The sequence below is a fragment of the Pseudophryne corroboree genome, chromosome 4 (assembly GCF_028390025.1).
Source record: "Pseudophryne corroboree isolate aPseCor3 chromosome 4, aPseCor3.hap2, whole genome shotgun sequence".
Lineage (NCBI taxonomy): Eukaryota > Metazoa > Chordata > Amphibia > Anura > Myobatrachidae > Pseudophryne > Pseudophryne corroboree.
The window spans coordinates 368118778-368135367 of record NC_086447.1 but is presented as its reverse complement, the minus strand read 5'-3'; the positions used below and the strand labels follow the sequence as shown (position 1 = coordinate 368135367).

Genomic DNA, 16590 nt, shown 5'->3' with positions numbered 1-16590 from the left:
CATTTCTGATAATACGAGTACCACCAAAAAGGGGTATTATGTTCGGTGAGGAAAAACTACCTGTAGTTTTCCTGAATCTGAGAAATTAAATGAGGTGTGTGATGATGCGTGGGTTTCCCCCGATAACAACTGATAATTTCTAAAATGTTATTGACATTATATCCTTTCCCGCCAGAGGTTAGGGTGCGTTGGGAAACACCCCCTAGGGTGGATAAAGCGCTCACACGCTTGTAAGGGCTCTACCCTCTCCTGAGATGGCAGCCCTTAAGGATCCTGCTGATAGAAAGCAGGAGGGTATCCTAAAAGGTATTTACACACATACTGGTGTTATACTGCGACCAGCAATCGCCTCAGCCTGGATGTGCAGTGCTGGGTTGGCGTGGTCGGATTCCCTGACTGAAAATATTGATACCCTAGATAGGGACAGTATATTTTTGCCTATAGAGCATTTAAAAGATGCATTTCTATATATGCGTGATGCACAGCGGAATATTTGCCGACTGGCATCAAGTCTAAGTGCGTTGTCCATTTCTACCAGTAGAGGGTTATGGACACGACAGTGGTCAGGTGATGCGGATTTCAAACGGCATTTGGAAGCAACATGAGAAGACGCCGTATTATCAGGCGCAGTCTTTTCGTGGACAAGCGGGCAAAAGGTTCCTCATTCCTGCCCCGTGACAGAGGGAGAGGAAAAAGGCTGCAGAAATCAGCCAGTTCCCAGGAACAGAAACCCTCTCCCGCCTCTGCCAAGCCCTCAGTATGACGCTGGGGCTTTACAAGCAGAATCAGGCACGGTGGGGGGCCCGTCTCAATGAATTTCAGCGCGCAGTGGGCTCACTCGCAAGTAGACCCCTGGATCCTTCAGGTGATATCTCAGGGGTACAAATTGGAATTCGAGACGTCTCCCCCTCGCCGTTTCCTAAAGTCGGCTTTACCGATGTCTCCTTCTGACAGGGAGACAGTTTTGGAAGCCATTCACAAGCTGTATTCCCAGCAGGTGATAATCAAGATACCCCTCCTGCAACAGGGAACGGGGTATTATTCCACACTGTTGTGGTACCGAAGCCGGACGGCTCGGTGAGACCGATTCTAAATCTAAAATCTTTGAACACTTACATACAGAGGTTCAAATTCAAGATTGAGTCACTCAGAGCAGTGATTGCGAACCTGGAAGAAGGGGACTACATGATGTCTCGGGACATCGAGGATGCTTACCTTCATGTCCAAATTTACCCTTCTCACCAAGGGTACCTCAGGTTTATGGTACAGAACTGTCACTATCAGTTCAGACGCTGCCGTATGGATGGTCCACGGCACCCCGGGTCTTTACCAAGGTAATGGCCGAAATGATGATATTCCTTCGAAGGAAGGGAATTTTAGTTATCCCTTACTTGGACGATTCCCTGATAAGGGTAAGATCCAGGGAACAGTTGGAGGTCGGTGTAGCACTATCTCAGGTAGTGTTGCGGCAGCACGATTGGATTCTCAATATTCCAAAATCGCAGCTGGTTCCGACGACTCGTCTTCTGTTCCTAGGGATGATCCTGGACACAGTCCAGAAAAAGGTGTTTCTCCCGGAGGAGAAAGCCAGGGAGTTATCCGAGCTAGTCAGGAACCTCCTAAAACCGAGCCAAGTCTCAGTGCATCAATGCACAAGGGTTCTGGGTAAAATGGTGGCTTCCTACGAAGCAATCCCATTCGGCAGATTCCACGCAAGAACTTTCCAGTGGGACCTGCTGGACAAATGGTCCGGGTCGCATCTTCAGATGCATCAGCGGATAACCCTGTCGCCAAGAACAAGGGTGTCCCTCCTGTGTTGGTTGCAGAGTGCTCATCTTCTAGAGGGCCGCAGATTCGGCATTCAGGACTGGGTCCTGGTGACCACGGATGCCAGCCTGCGAGGCTGGGGAGCAGTCACACAGGGAAGGAATTTCCAGGGCTTATGGTCAAGCCTGGAGACATCACTTCACATAAATATCCTGAAGCTAAGGGCCATTTACAATGCTCTAAGCTTAGCAAGACCTCTGCTTCAAGGTCAGCCGGTGTTGATCCAGTCGGACAACATCACGGCAGTCACCCACGTAAACAGACAGGGTGGCACAAGAAGCAGGAGGGCAATGGCAGAAGCTGCAAGGATTCTTCGCTGGGCGGAAAATCATGTGATAGCACTGTCAGCAATTCCGGGAGTGGACAACTGGGAAGCAGACTTCCTCAGCAGACACGACCTCCACCCGGGAGAGTGGGGACTTCACCCAGAAGTCTTCCACATGATTATAAACCGTTGGGAAAAACTCGACAGGTATTGCGCCAGGTCAAGGGACCCTCAGGCAATAGCTGTAGACGCTCTGGTAACACCGTGGGTGTACCAGTCAGTGTATGTGTTCCCTCATCTGCCTCTCATACCCAAGGTACTGAGATTGATAAGATGGAGAGGAGTAAGCACTATATTCGTGGCTCCGGATTGGCCAAGAAGGACTTGGTAACCGGAACTTCAAGAGATGCTCACGGAGGATCCGTGGCCTCTACCTCTAAGAAGGGACCTGCTCCAGCAAGGACCCTGTCTGTTCCAAGACTTACCGCGGCTGCGTTTGACGGCATGGCGGTTGAACGCCGGATCCTGAAGGAAAAAAGGCATTCCAGATGAAGTCATCCCTATCCTGATCAAAGCCAGGAAGGATGTAACCGCAAAACATTATCACCGCATTTGGCGAAAATATGTTGCGTGGTGCGAGGCCAGTAAGGCCCGACGGAGGAAATTCAACTGGGTCGATTCCTACATTTCCTGCAAACAGGAGTGTCTATGGGCCTGAAATTGGGGTCCATTAAGGTTCAAATTTCGGCCCTGTCAATTTTCTTCCAAAAAGAACTAGCTTCAGTCCCTGAAGTTCAGACGTTGTAAAAGGGGTACTGCATATACAGCCTCCTTTTGTGCCTCCAGTGGCACCTTGAGATCTCAATGTAGTTTTTGGGTTCCAAAAGTCACATTGGTTTGAACCACTTAAATCTGTGGAGTTAAAATATCTCACATGGAAAGTGGTCATGCTGTTGGCCCTGGCCTGGGCCAGGCGCGTGTCAGAATTGGCGGCTTTATCCTGTAAAAGCCCTTATCTGATTTTCCATTCGGACAGGGCGGAATTGAGGACTCGTCCTCAGTTTCTCCCTAAGGTGGTTTCAGCGTTTCACCTGAACCAACCTATTGTGGTGCCTGCGGCTACTAGGGACTTGGAGGACTCCAAGTTGCTAGACGTTATCAGGGCCCTGAAAATATATGTTTCCAGGACGGCTGGAGTCAGAAAATCTGACTCGCTGTTTATCCTGTATGCACCCAACAAGCTGGGTGCTCCTGCTTCTAAGCAGACTATTGCTCGTTGGATTTGTAGTACAATTCAGCTTGCACATTCTGTGGCAGGCCTGCCACAGCCAAAAATCTGTAAATGCCCACTCCACAAGGAAGATGGGCTCATCTTGGGCGGCTGCCCGAGGGGTCTCGGCTTTACAACTTTGCCGAGCAGCTACTTGGTCAGGAGCAAATACGTTTGTAAAATTCTACAAAATTGATACCCTGGCTGTGGAGGACCTGGAGTTCTCTCAATTGGTGCTGCAGAGTCATCCGCACTCTCCCGCCCGTTTGGGAGCTTTGGTATAATCCCCATGGTCCTTACGGAGTCCCCAGCATCCACTTAGGACGTTAGAGAAAATAAGAATTTACTTACCGATAATTCTATTTCTCGTAGTCCGTAGTGGATGCTGGGCGCCCATCCCAAGTGCGGATTGTCTGCAATACTGGTACATAGTTATTGTTACCAAAAAAATCGGGTTATTGCTGTAGTGAGCCATCTTTTCTAGAGGCTCCTCTGTTATCATGCTGTTAACTGGGTTTAGATCACGAGTTGTACGGTGTGATTGGTGTGGCTGGTATGAGTCTTACCCGGGATTCAAAATCCTTCCTTATTGTGTACGCTCGTCCGGGCACAGTATCCTAACTGAGGCTTGGAGGAGGGTCATAGGGGGAGGAGCCAATGCACACCAGGTAGTTCTAAAGCTTTACTTTTGTGCCCAGTCTCCTGCGGAGCCGCTATTCCCCATGGTCCTTACGGAGTCCCCAGCATCCACTACGGACTACGAGAAATAGAATTATCGGTAAGTAAATTCTTATTTTCTGATATTAACCCGGTTACCACCAAGAGGGGTATTATGTTTGGGGAGAAAAAGCAGCCAGTGACTTTTCCCCCATCTATGAATTGAATGGTTTGTGTGAAGAAGCGTGGAGTTCCCCTGATAAGAAACTAGTAATTTCTAAGAGGTTACTGATGGCGTACCCTTTCCCGCCAACGGATAGGTTACGTTGGGAAACATCCCCTAGGGTGGACAAGGCGCTAACACGCTTATCTAAAAGGGTGGCACTGCCGTCTTAGGATACGGCCGCCCTAAAGGAGCCTGCGGATAGAAAGCAGGAAGCTATCCTGAAGTCTGTGTATACACACTCTGGTACTTTACTGAGACCTGCTATTTTACTTCAGCCTGGATGTGTAGTGCTGCAGCAGCATGGACTGATACCCTGTCAGACAACATTGATTCCCTCGACAGGAATACTGTTTTGCTAACCCTCGAACATATAAAAGACGTCGTCTTATATATGCGGGATGCCCAGAGGGACATTTGCCTGCTGGCATCTAGAATTAATGCAATGTCCATTTCTGCCAGGAGAGTATTATGGACTCGGCAGTGGACAGGTGATGCTGATTCTAAAAAAACACATGGAGGTTTTGCCTTATAAGGGTGAGGAATTGTTTGGGGACGGTCTCTCGGACCTCGTATCCACAGCAACTGCTGGGAAGTCGACTTTTTTACCTCAGGTTCCCTCACAGCCTAAGAAAGCACCGTATTATCAAGTGCAGTCCTTTCGGCCTCAGAAAGGCAAGCGGGTCAGAGGAGCATCCTTTCTGGCCAGAGGCAAGGGTAGAGGAAAGAAGCTGCACCAGGCAGCCAGTTCCCAGGAACAAAAATCCTCCCCTTCCACTTCCACTAAGTCCACCGCATGACGTTGGGGCTCCACAGGCGGAGCCAGGGGCGGTGGGGGCGCGTCTCCGAAACTTCAGCAACCAGTGGGTTCGCTCACAAGTGGATCTCTGGGCTGTACAAATTGTATCTCAGGGATACAAGCTGGAGTTCGAGGCGACTCCCCCTCGCCGTTACCTCAAATCAGCCTTGCCAGCTGCACCCAGGGAAAGGGAGGTAGTACTGGCGGCAATTCACAAGCTGTACCTCCAGCAGGTGATAATCAAGGTCCCCCTCCTTCAACAGGGCAGGGGTTACTATTCCACAATGTTTGTGGTACCGAAACCGGACGGTTCGGTGAGACCCATTCTGAATTTAAAATCCTTGAACACTTATATAAAGAAGTTCAAGTTCAAAATGGAATCGCTCAGGGCAGTTATTGCAAGCCTGCAAGAGGGGGATTTTATGGTGTCGCTGGACATCAAAAATGCTTACTTGCATGTCCCCATTCACCCACCTCACCAGGAATACCTCAGGTTTGTAGTACAGGACTGTCATTACCAATTCCAGACGTTGCCGTTTGGTCTCTCCACGGCACCGAGAATTTTTACCAAAGTAATGGCCGAAATGATGATACTCCTTCGGAAGAAGGGAGTTATAATTATCCCGTACTTGGATGATCTCCTCATAAAGGCGAGGTCCAGAGAGCAGTTGTTGGTCAGCGTAGCACTCTCTCAGGAAGTGTTGCAACAGCACGGCTGGATTCTGAATATCCCAAAGTCGCAGCTGATTCCTGCGACGCGTCTGCTTTTCCTGGGCATGATTCTGGACACAGAACAGAAGAAGGTGTTTCTCCCGGTGGAGAAGGCCCAGGAATTGTCATCTCTGGTCAGGGACCTCCTGAAACCAAAACAGGTGTCGGTGCATCACTGCACGCGAGTCCTGGGAAAGATGGTGGCTTCTTACGAAGCAATTCCCTTCGGCAGGTTCCATGCAAGGATCTTTCAGTGGGATCTGTTGGACAAATGGTCCGGATCGCATCTTTAGATGCATCGGTTGATCACCCTGTCCCCAAGGGCCAGGGTGTCTCTGCTGTGGTGGCTGCAGAGTGCTCATCTTCTCGAGGGCCGCAGGTTCGGCATACAGGACTGGGTCCTGGTGACCACGGATGCAAGCCTCCGAGGATGGGGGGCAGTCACTCAGGGAAGAAACTTCCAAGGACAGTGGTCAAGTCTGGAGACTTCACTACACATAAATATACTGGAACTAAGGGCCATTTACCACGCCCTGAGTCAAGCAGAGCCCCTGCTTCAAAACCAACCTGTACTGATTCAGTCAGACAACATCACGGCGGTCGCCCATGTAAACCGCCAGGGCGGCACGAGAAGCAGGATGGCAATGGCAGAAGCCACAAGGATTCTTCGATGGGCGGAGAATCACGTGCTAGCACTGTCAGCAGTGTTCATTCCGGGAGTGGACAACTGGGAAGCAGACTTCCTCAGCAGGCACGACCTCCACCCGGGAGAGTGGGGACTTCATCAAGAAGTCTTCACACAGATTGTAAATCGCTGGGAACTGCCACAGGTGGACATGATGGCGTCCCGTCTCAACAAAAAGCTAAAAAAATATTGCGCCAGGTCAAGGGACCCTCAGGCTATAGCTGTGGACGCACTAGTGACACCGTGGGTGTACCAGTCGGTTTATGTGTTCCCTCCTCTTCCTCTCATACCCAAGGTACTGAGGATAGTAAGAAAGAGAGGAGTAAGAACTATACTCATCGTTCCGGATTGGCCAAGAAGAACTTGGTACCCAGAACTACAAGAAATGATCTCAGAGGACTCATGGCCTCTGCCTCTCAGACAGGACCTGTTACAACAGGGGCCCTGTCTGTTCCAAGACTTACCGCGGCTGCGTTTGACGGCATGGCGGTTGAACGCCGGATCCTAGCGGAAAAGGGCATTCCGGATTAAGTTATTCCTACGCTGATAAAGGCTAGGAAAGACGTGACAGCAAAACATTATCACCAAATATGGCGAAAATATGTTGCTTGGTGTGAGGCCAGGAAGGCCCCTACAGAGGAATTCCAGCTGGGTCGATTTCTGCACTTCCTACAGTCAGGGGTGACTATGGGCCTAAAATTGGGGTCCATAAAGGTCCAGATTTCGGCCCTATCTATTTTCTTTCAAAAAGAACTGGCTTCACTGCCTGAAGTTCAGACGTTTGTAAAGGGAGTGCTGCATATTCAGCCCCCTTTTGTGCCTCCAGTGGCACCTTGGGATCTTAACGTTGTGTTGGATTTCCTGAAATCACACTGGTTTGAGCCACTTAGGACCGTGGAGCTAAAGTATCTCACGTGGAAGGTGGTCATGCTGTTGGCCTTAGCTTCAGCTAGGCGTGTGTCAGAATTGGCGGCTTTGTCATGTAAAAGCCCGTATCTGATCTTCCATATGGACAGGGCAGAATTGAGGACTCGTCCCCAATTTCTCCCAAAGGTGGTATCAGCGTTTCATTTGAACCAACCTATTGTGGTGCCTGCGGCTACTCGGGACTTGGAGTATTCCAAGTTGCTGGACGTAGTCCGGGCTTTGAAAATTTATGTTTCCAGGACGGCTGGAGTCAGGAAAACTGACTCGCTATTTATCCTGCAATGCACCCAACAAGCTGGGTGCTCCTGCTTCAAAGCAAACTATTGCTCGCTGGATCTGTTGCACGATTCAGCTGGCACATTCTGCGGCTGGACTGCCGCATCCTAAATCAGTGAAAGCCCATTCCACAAGGAAGGTGGGCTCTTCTTGGGCGGCTGCCCGAGGGGTCTCGGCTTTACAGCTTTGCCGAGCTGCTACTTGGTCGGGTTCAAACACATTTGCTAAATTCTACAAGTTTGATACCCTGGCTGAGGAGGACCTTGAGTTTGCTCATTCGGTGCTGCAGAGTCATCCGCACTCTCCCGCCCGTTTGGGAGCTTTGGTATAATCCCCATGGTCCTTACGGAGTCCCCAGCATCCACTAGGACGTCAGAGAAAATAAGAATTTACTCACCGGTAATTCTATTTCTCGTAGTCCGTAGTGGATGCTGGGCGCCCATCCCAAGTGCGGACTCTCTGCAATACATGTCTATAGTTATTGCTTCACTAAAGGGTTATTGTTATGAGCCATCCGTAAAAGGAGGCTCAGTTGTTGTTCATACTGTTAACTGGGTATAGTTATCACAAGTTGTACAGTGTGATTGGTGTGGCTGGTATGAGTCTTACCCTGGATTCCAAATCCTTTCCTTGTTGTGTCAGCTCTTCCGGGCACAGTTTCCCTAACTGGGGTCTGGAGGAGGGGCATAGAGGGAGGAGCCAGTGCACACCAGATAGTACTTGGAGTGCCCAGTCTCCTGCGGAGCCCGTCTATTCCCCATGGTCCTTACGGAGTTCCCAGCATCCACTACGGACTACGAGAAATAGAATTACCGGTGAGTAAATTTTTGTTTTTGTTATCATCCTCAAAATAACTTTTTGTAGGATCTTCTGTGAATCCCAGTGGCAGCCTTCCATCTTTTAATTTTTTTTTTGTAAAAAATATTTATAATGTAATAAAGTCCTGTATGATATTGCAGCACTATGTGCAGTAATAGCTGGAATAAATCAGAAGTACCACAATCCATTGCAAAAAATAATAGCTGTAGACATCTGTCTCTCACTTGTGACTATTGGCAGGAACCTCTGACCCAGAGATTTCAGGGGTGCATTATACTTCCCAAGTGGATGTTGCAAATTACATCATTTTCACTCAGTGTATGGAGGCTTTTCTATTGTGACTAGTATTGAAGTATTCAGTAGCTGCAATGATCATCACTTTTATTTTAATTCTTGCCTCCATTAGGCAAGTGTAAAACCGTGTCACTCACACACACACACATACAGCTCCTGTTGCAATATTGTGCAGTCTGCACAGAGCAAAGTGCTGCAGAGAGGGTAACACTGTATAGCAGTGGTTCTCAAACTGTGTGCTGTGGCACCCTGGGGTACCTCGGAGCACTTGCAGGGGTGCCTTGGATTGGTGGTCATTATTTATGGTCAATGTAATAGGCAAAACCAGTTCTGGTGTCTGTCAATCATAAAATATGTGGACAAACAAGCAAATCCTGTCCCTCACCACGCAATTGAAACTATGGATGACATACAGATAGAGCCACGCTAATCGTGGCTCTGTCTGTGCCTGGGCTCGCCCATTGCAGCATCTGGGCCGCGCGCGCGTTCCATTCACTACAATGGGAGTGTCTCTGTGCACTCCTGTCGCGGGGCTAGGAGCCATACTAGATGAGTGCGGCTCCATTATCTGTATAAACACAATTTACTTAATTTAATAATCCTTTCTAAATTTTTCAATAACAAACTTGGTGCCCTGAAAAAAATTCTGATGCTCTAGGGGGCGCCGTGATTCAGAATAGTTTGGAAAGCACTGCTGTATAGATTATGAAGAGGTAGAGGGCGAGCTTGACGTTCCCTAACCTTCATAATAGTGGGGCTAATTCAGTAAGGGTAGCAAATTCTGCTTATCAGCAAAATTTGCTATCCTTTCTCTAACGTCCTAAGTGGATGCTGGGGACTCCGTAAGGACCATGGGGGATAGCGGCTCCGCAGGAGACTGGGCACATCTAAAGAAAGCTTTAGGACTATCTGGTGTGCACTGGCTCCTCCCCCTATGACCCTCCTCCAAGCCTCAGTTAGATCTCTGTGCCCGAACGAGAAGGGTGCACACTAGGGGCTCTCCTGAGCTTCTTAGTGAAAGTTTTAGTTTAGGTTTTTTATTTTCAGTGAGTCCTGCTGGCAACAGGCTCACTGCATCGAGGGACTAAGGGGAGAAGAAGCGAACTCACCTGCGTGCAGAGTGGATTGGGCTTCTTAGGCTACTGGACATTAGCTCCAGAGGGACGATCACAGGCCCAGCTTGGATGGGTCCCAGAGCCGCGCCGCCGGCCCCCTTACAGAGCCAGAAGGCAGAAGAGGTCCAGAAAATCGGCAGCAGAAGACAAGTAGCGCACAGCACTGCAGCTGTGCGCCATTGCTCTCAGCACACTTCACACTTCGGTCACTGAGGGTGCAGGGCGCTGGGGGGGGGCGCCCTGAGACGCAATAAAAACACCTTGGCTGGCGAAAATACATCACATATAGCCCCCAGGGCTATATGGATGAATTTTAACCCCTGCCAGAATCCATAAAAAAGCAGGAGAAAAGTCCGCGAAAAAGGGGCGGAGCCTATCTCCTCAGCACACTGGCGCCATTTTCCCTCACAGCTCCGTTGGAGGGAAGCTCCCCTGGCTCTCCCTTGCAGTCACTACACTACAGAAAGGGTTAAAAAAGAGAGGGGGGCACTAATTAGGCGCAGTATAACAATACAGCAGCTATAAGGGGAAAAACACTTATATAAGGTTATCCCTGTATATATATATATAGCGCTCTGGTGTGTGCTGGCAAACTCTCCCTCTGTCTCCCCAAAGGGCTAGTGGGGTCCTGTCCTCTATCAGAGCATTCCCTGTGTGTGTGCTGTATGTCGGTACTTTTATGTCGACATGTATGAGGAGAAAAATGATGTGGAGACGGAGCAGATTGCCTGTAATAGTGATGTCACCCCCTAGGGGGTCGACACCTGAGTGGATGAACTGTTGGAAGGAATTACGTGACAGTGTCAGCTCTGTATAAAAGACAGTGGTTGACATGAGACAGCCGGCTACTCAGCTTGTGCCTGTCCAGACGTCTCATAGGCCGTCAGGGGCTCTAAAGCGCCCGTTACCTCAGATGGCAGATATAGACGCCGACACGGATACTGACTCCAGTGTCGACGGTGAAGAGACGAATGTGACTTCCAGTAGGGCCACACGTTACATGATTGAGGCAATGAAAAATGTTTTTCACATTTCTGATAATACGAGTACCACCAAAAAAGGGGTATTATGTTCGGTGAGGAAAAACTACCTGTAGTTTTCCTGAATCTGAGAAATTAAATGAGGTGTGTGATGATGCGTGGGTTTCCCCCGATAACAACTGATAATTTCTAAAATGTTATTGGCATTATATCCTTTCCCGCCAGAGGTTAGGGTGCGTTGGGAAACACCCCCTAGGGTGGATAAAGCGCTCACACGCTTGTAAGGGCTCTACCTTCGCCTGAGATGGCCGCCCTTAAGGATCCTGCTGATAGAAAGCAGGAGGGTATCCTAAAAGGTATTTACACACATACTGGTGTTATACTGCGACCAGCAATCGCCTCAGCCTGGATGTGCAGTGCTGGGTTGGCGTGGTCGGATTCCCTGACTGAAAATATTGATACCCTAGATAGAGACAGTATATTTTTGCCTATAGAGCATTTAAAAGATGCATTTCTATATATGCGTGATGCACAGCGGAATATTTGCCGACTGGCATCAAGTCTAAGCGCGTTGTCCATTTCTACCAGTAGAGGGTTATGGACACGTCAGTGGTCAGGTGATGCGTATTCCAAACGGCATTTGGAAGTATTGCTTTATTAAGGGGAGGAGTTATTTGGGGTCGGTCTTTCAGACCTGGTGGCCACGGCAACAGCTGGGAATTCCACGTTTGTACCCCAGGTCGCCTCTCAACATGAGAAGACGCCGTATTATCAGGCGCAGTCTTTTCGTGGACAAGCGGGCAAAAGGTTCCTAATTTCTGCCCCGTGACAGAGGGAGAGGAAAAAGGCTGCAGAAATCAGCCAGTTCCCAGGAACAGACACCCTCTCCCGCCTCTGCCAAGCCCTCAGTATACGCTGGGGCTTTACAAGCAGAATCAGGCACGGTGGGGGGCCCGTCTCAATGAATTTCAGCGCGCAGTGGGCTCACTCGCAAGTAGACCCCTGGATCCTTCAGGTGATATCTCAGGGGTACAAATTAGAATTCGAGACGTCTCCCCCTCGCCGTTTCCTAAAGTCGGCTTTACCGATGTCTCCTTCTGACAGGGAGACAGTTTTGGAAGCCATTCACAAGCTGTATTCCCAGCAGGTGATAATCAAGATACCCCTCCTGCAACAGGGAACGGGGTATTATTCCACACTGTTGTGGTACCGAAGCCGGACGGCTCGGTGAGACCGATTCTAAATCTAAAATCTTTGAACACTTACATACAGAGGTTCAAATTCAAGATTGAGTCACTCAGAGCAGTGATTGCGAACCTGGAAGAAGGGGACTACATGATGTCTCGGGACATCGAGGATGCTTACCTTCATGTCCAAATTTACCCTTCTCACCAAGGGTACCTCAGGTTTATGGTACAGAACTGTCACTATCAGTTCAGACGCTGCCGTATGGATGGTCCACGGCACCGCGGGTCTTTACCAAGGTAATGGCCGAAATGATGATATTCCTTCGAAGGAAGTAAATTTTAGTTATCCCTTACTTGGACAATTCCCTGATAAGGGTAAGATCCAGGGAACAGTTGGAGGTCGGTGTAGCACTATCTCAGGTAGTGTTGCGGCAGCACGATTGGATTCTCAATATTCCAAAATCGCACCTGGTTCCGACGACGTGTCTTCTGTTCCTAGGGATGATCCTGGACACAGTCCAGAAAAAGGTGTTTCTCCCGGAGGAGAAAGCCAGGGAGTTATCCGAGCTAGTCAGGAACCTCCTAAAACCGAGCCAAGTCTCAGTGCATCAATGCACAAGGGTTCTGGGTAAAATGGTGGCTTCCTACGAAGCAATCCCATTAGGCAGATTCCACGCAAGAACTTTCCAGTGGGACCTGCTGGACAAATGGTCCGGGTCGCATCTTCAGATGCATCAGCGGATAACCCTGTCACCAAGGACAAGGGTGTCCCTCCTGTGGTGGTTGCAGAGTGCTCATCTTCTAGAGGGCCATTCAGGACTGGGTCCTGGTGACCACAGATGCCAGCCTGCGAGGCTGGGGAGCAGTCACACAGGGAAGGAATATCCAGGGCTTATGGTCAAGCCTGGAGACATCACTTCACATAAATATCCTGAAGCTAAGGGACATTTACAATGCTCTAAGCTTAGCAAGACCTCTGCTTCAAGGTCAGCCGGTGTTGATCCAGTCGGACAACATCACGGCAGTCACCCACGTAAACAGACAGGGTGGCACAAGAAGCAGGAGGGCAATGACAGAAGCTGCAAGGATTTTTCGCTGGGCGGAAAATCATGTGATAGCACTGTCAGCAGTATTCATTCCGGGAGTGGACAACTGGGAAGCAGACTTCCTCAGCACGACCTCCACCCGGGAGAGTGGGGACTTCACCCAGAAGTCTTCCACATGATTAAAAACTCGACAGGTATTGCGCCAGGTCCAGGGACCCTCAGGCAATAAGCTGTAGACGCTCTGGTAACACCGTGGGTGTACCAGTCAGGGTATGTGTTCCCTCCTCTGCCTCTCATACCCAAGGTACTGAGATTGATAAGATGGAGAGGAGTAAGCACTATATTCGTGGTTCCGGATTGGCCAAGAAGGACTTGGTAACCGGAACTTCAAGAGATGCTCACGGAGGATCCGTGGCCTCTACCTCTAAGAAGGGACCTGCTCCAGCAAGGACCCTGTCTGTTCCAAGACTTACCGCGGCTGCGTTTGACGGCATGGCGGTTGAACGCCGGATCCTGAAGGAAAAAAGGCATTCCGGATGAAGTCATCCCTATCCTGATCAAAGCCAGGAAGGATGTAACCGCAAAAACATTATCACCGCAATTGGCGAAAATATGTTGCGTGGTGCGAGGCCAGTAAGGCCCGACGGAGGAAATTCAACTGGGTCGATTCCTACATTTCCTGCAAACAGGAGTGTCTATGGGCCTGAAATTGGGGTCCATTAAGGTTCAAATTTCGGCCCTGTCAATTTTCTTCCAAAAAGAACTAGCTTCAGTCCCTGAAGTTCAGACGTTTGTAAAAGGGGTACTGCATATACAGCCTCCTTTTGTGCCTCCAGTGGCACTTTGGGATCTCAATGTAGTTTTGGGTTCCAAAAGTCACATTGGTTTGAACCACTTAAATCTGTGGAGTTAAAATATCTCACATGAAAAGTGGTCATGCTGTTGGCCCTGGCCTGGGCCAGGCGCGTGTCAGAATTGGCGGCTTTATCCTGAAAAAGCCCTTATCTGATTTTCCATTCGGACAGGGCGGAATTGAGGACTCGTCCTCAGTTTCTCCCCAAGGTGGTTTCATCGTTTCACCTGAACCAACCTATTTGTGGTGCCTGCGGCTACTAGGGACTTGGGAGGCCTCCAAGTTGCTAGACGTTGTCAGTGCCCTGAAAATATATGTTTCCAGGACGGCTGGAGTCAGGAAATCTGACTCGCTGTTTATCCTGTATGCACCCAACAAGCTGGGTGCTCCTGCTTCTAAGCAGACTATTGCTCGTTGGATTTGTAGTACAATTCAGCTTGCACATTCTGTGGCAGGCCTGCCACAGCCAAAAATCTGTAAATGCCCACTCCACAAGGAAGGTGGGCTCATCTTGGGCGGCTGCCCGAGGGGTCTCGGCTTTACAACTTTGCCGAGCAGCTACTTGGTCAGGAGCAAATACGTTTGTAAAATTCTACAAAATTTATATCCTGGCTGAGGAGGACCTGGAGTTCTCTCATTTGGTGCTGCAGAGTCATCCGCACTCTCCCGCCCGTTTGGGAGCTTTGGTATAATCCCCATGGTCCTTACGGAGTCCCCAGCATCCACTTAGGACGTTAGAGAAAATAAGAATTTACTTACCGATAATTCTATTTCTCATAGTCCGTAGTGGATGCTGGGCGCCCATCCCAAGTGCGGATTGTCTGCAATACTGGTACATAGTTATTGTTACAAAAATCGGGTTATTATTGTTGTGAGCCATCTTTCAGAGGCTCCTCTGTTATCATGCTGTTAACTGGGTTCAGATCACAGGTTATGCGGTGTGATTGGTGTGGCTGGTATGAGTCTTACCCGGGATTCAAAATCCTTCCTTATTGTGTACGCTCGTCCGGGCACAGTATCCTAACTGAGGCTTGGAGGAGGGTCATAGGGGGAGGAGCCAGTGCACACCAGATAGTCCTAAAGCTTTCTTTAGATGTGCCCAGTCTCCTGCGGAGCCGCTATCCCCCATGGTCCTTACGGAGTCCCCAGCATCCACTACGGACTATGAGAAATAGAATTATCGGTAAGTAAATTCTTATTTTTGGTCGCAAGCTGGGGACCACCCATCGCTGGGCAAGGCCGCCCAGCATACTCACCGGCGCCTCCTCCCCTTCAACAAGCAGAAATTGCAATCGCTTTGCAATTTCTGCTTGTCAGCAGAAAATAAAGATGGCTCCTGTCGGCGCATCTTTCCCATCATGCAGCCGCCACGATCACGCCCCTGTTCGCACCATTCGCCCCCGCGCAACGCTCCGTCTCCTCCATGTAAACGGAGCGCTGATGCCCCCTTCCCCCGCCCCGCTACCAGGCAGAGGTGATCGCTTTTTCTGCAGCCCCCCACAGAAAGTGCAGGCATATGCGCAGGGCCATCGTAGAAATTCCGGTTGGAACGCGATTTGCGATCCAATCTGAATTAGCCCCAGTGTCTGTTGCCAGAGCGACCAATGTAAACAATAATACTGGACATGATACCTGGCTTTACTGTTTATGCCAAAGTAAGGCTCATAAGTACCTTTATTGTATTAGTAAAGACTGATGTTGCATACTAATCTATTTGAAGGAAGCCACCTGACAAAAGTGTAGTTATCCTGTAATCTTCACAAAACAACATTTTCTCAACTGAGGTCTGAAATCAAACAACATGGCTACTGTCTGCTGTTATTTCAGTGTTTATACAGATATCTAGCAGCACAGTCCTGCTTATAAATAACAATATAGCAGCAGAAACTGGAAGGGCTAACAACTTATTATTAATTTAGTTTACTTAGAAGAGCATTGTAGCCATGCAGTTTTCTTTCTCTAAGAAAACCATATGTTTATTGCGTACAGTGTTCACTAGGAAGATTTGAATTTGCCTACTTCTATAGCATAACGCTATGTTTCAGTACACTAACAGAAGACTGCAACACAGAAAGTGACATTTATGTATGGTTTTGTGTGCCTTACTTGTCCCAACCCCATAAATCCAATGTATTCATATGCTACAGAGAGTATGGTGAGCTCTTAGTAGAATGAGACCTGAAGCGTGATCAGGAGTGTAACGCAGAATATTAGAGCGTAAGGAGTGACGTGTGAAATGCAGAGCAGTGATGTACAATGTTTTCTTCTGCCAGTTGCACTTTGTTTTTCTGCTGAACTTTTCTAAATAAATTTTGCTACAGACTTTCCAAGAGTGTCTTCTATTTGTCTTCTACTCTTTGCTGCTGCTTTCTTCTCTGGGTGAGGATAAGATTCCCTTCTATTGCATCTTCCGTTTGCTCCTAAGCCATCTGCTGTTGGATACACCACTTCTCTTTTCTGTGACAAGGTCACATTAGAAGATAGAATTGTCCTTCATTAGCACATAATTTTGACACACAAGTCCCCCTCACATTATCACTCCATTAATCTTCACAATTTTTTTTTTTCTTAGCGTGTATACATTTGTTTTGTCACTTGATATTCATATTTAGTTTCTTTGTATTTAGTTTCTTTGTTTTTTCTTTTCTTTTCCCAT

General features: G+C 48.8%; 1 protein-coding gene across 1 annotated transcript in view; it reads left to right on the top strand.

Annotated features, from left to right (window-relative positions):
• LRCH3 (leucine rich repeats and calponin homology domain containing 3) overlaps positions 1 to 16590 on the top strand; it is a 318072-nt gene that overhangs the window by 293981 nt on the left and 7501 nt on the right. The window lies entirely within an intron of this gene.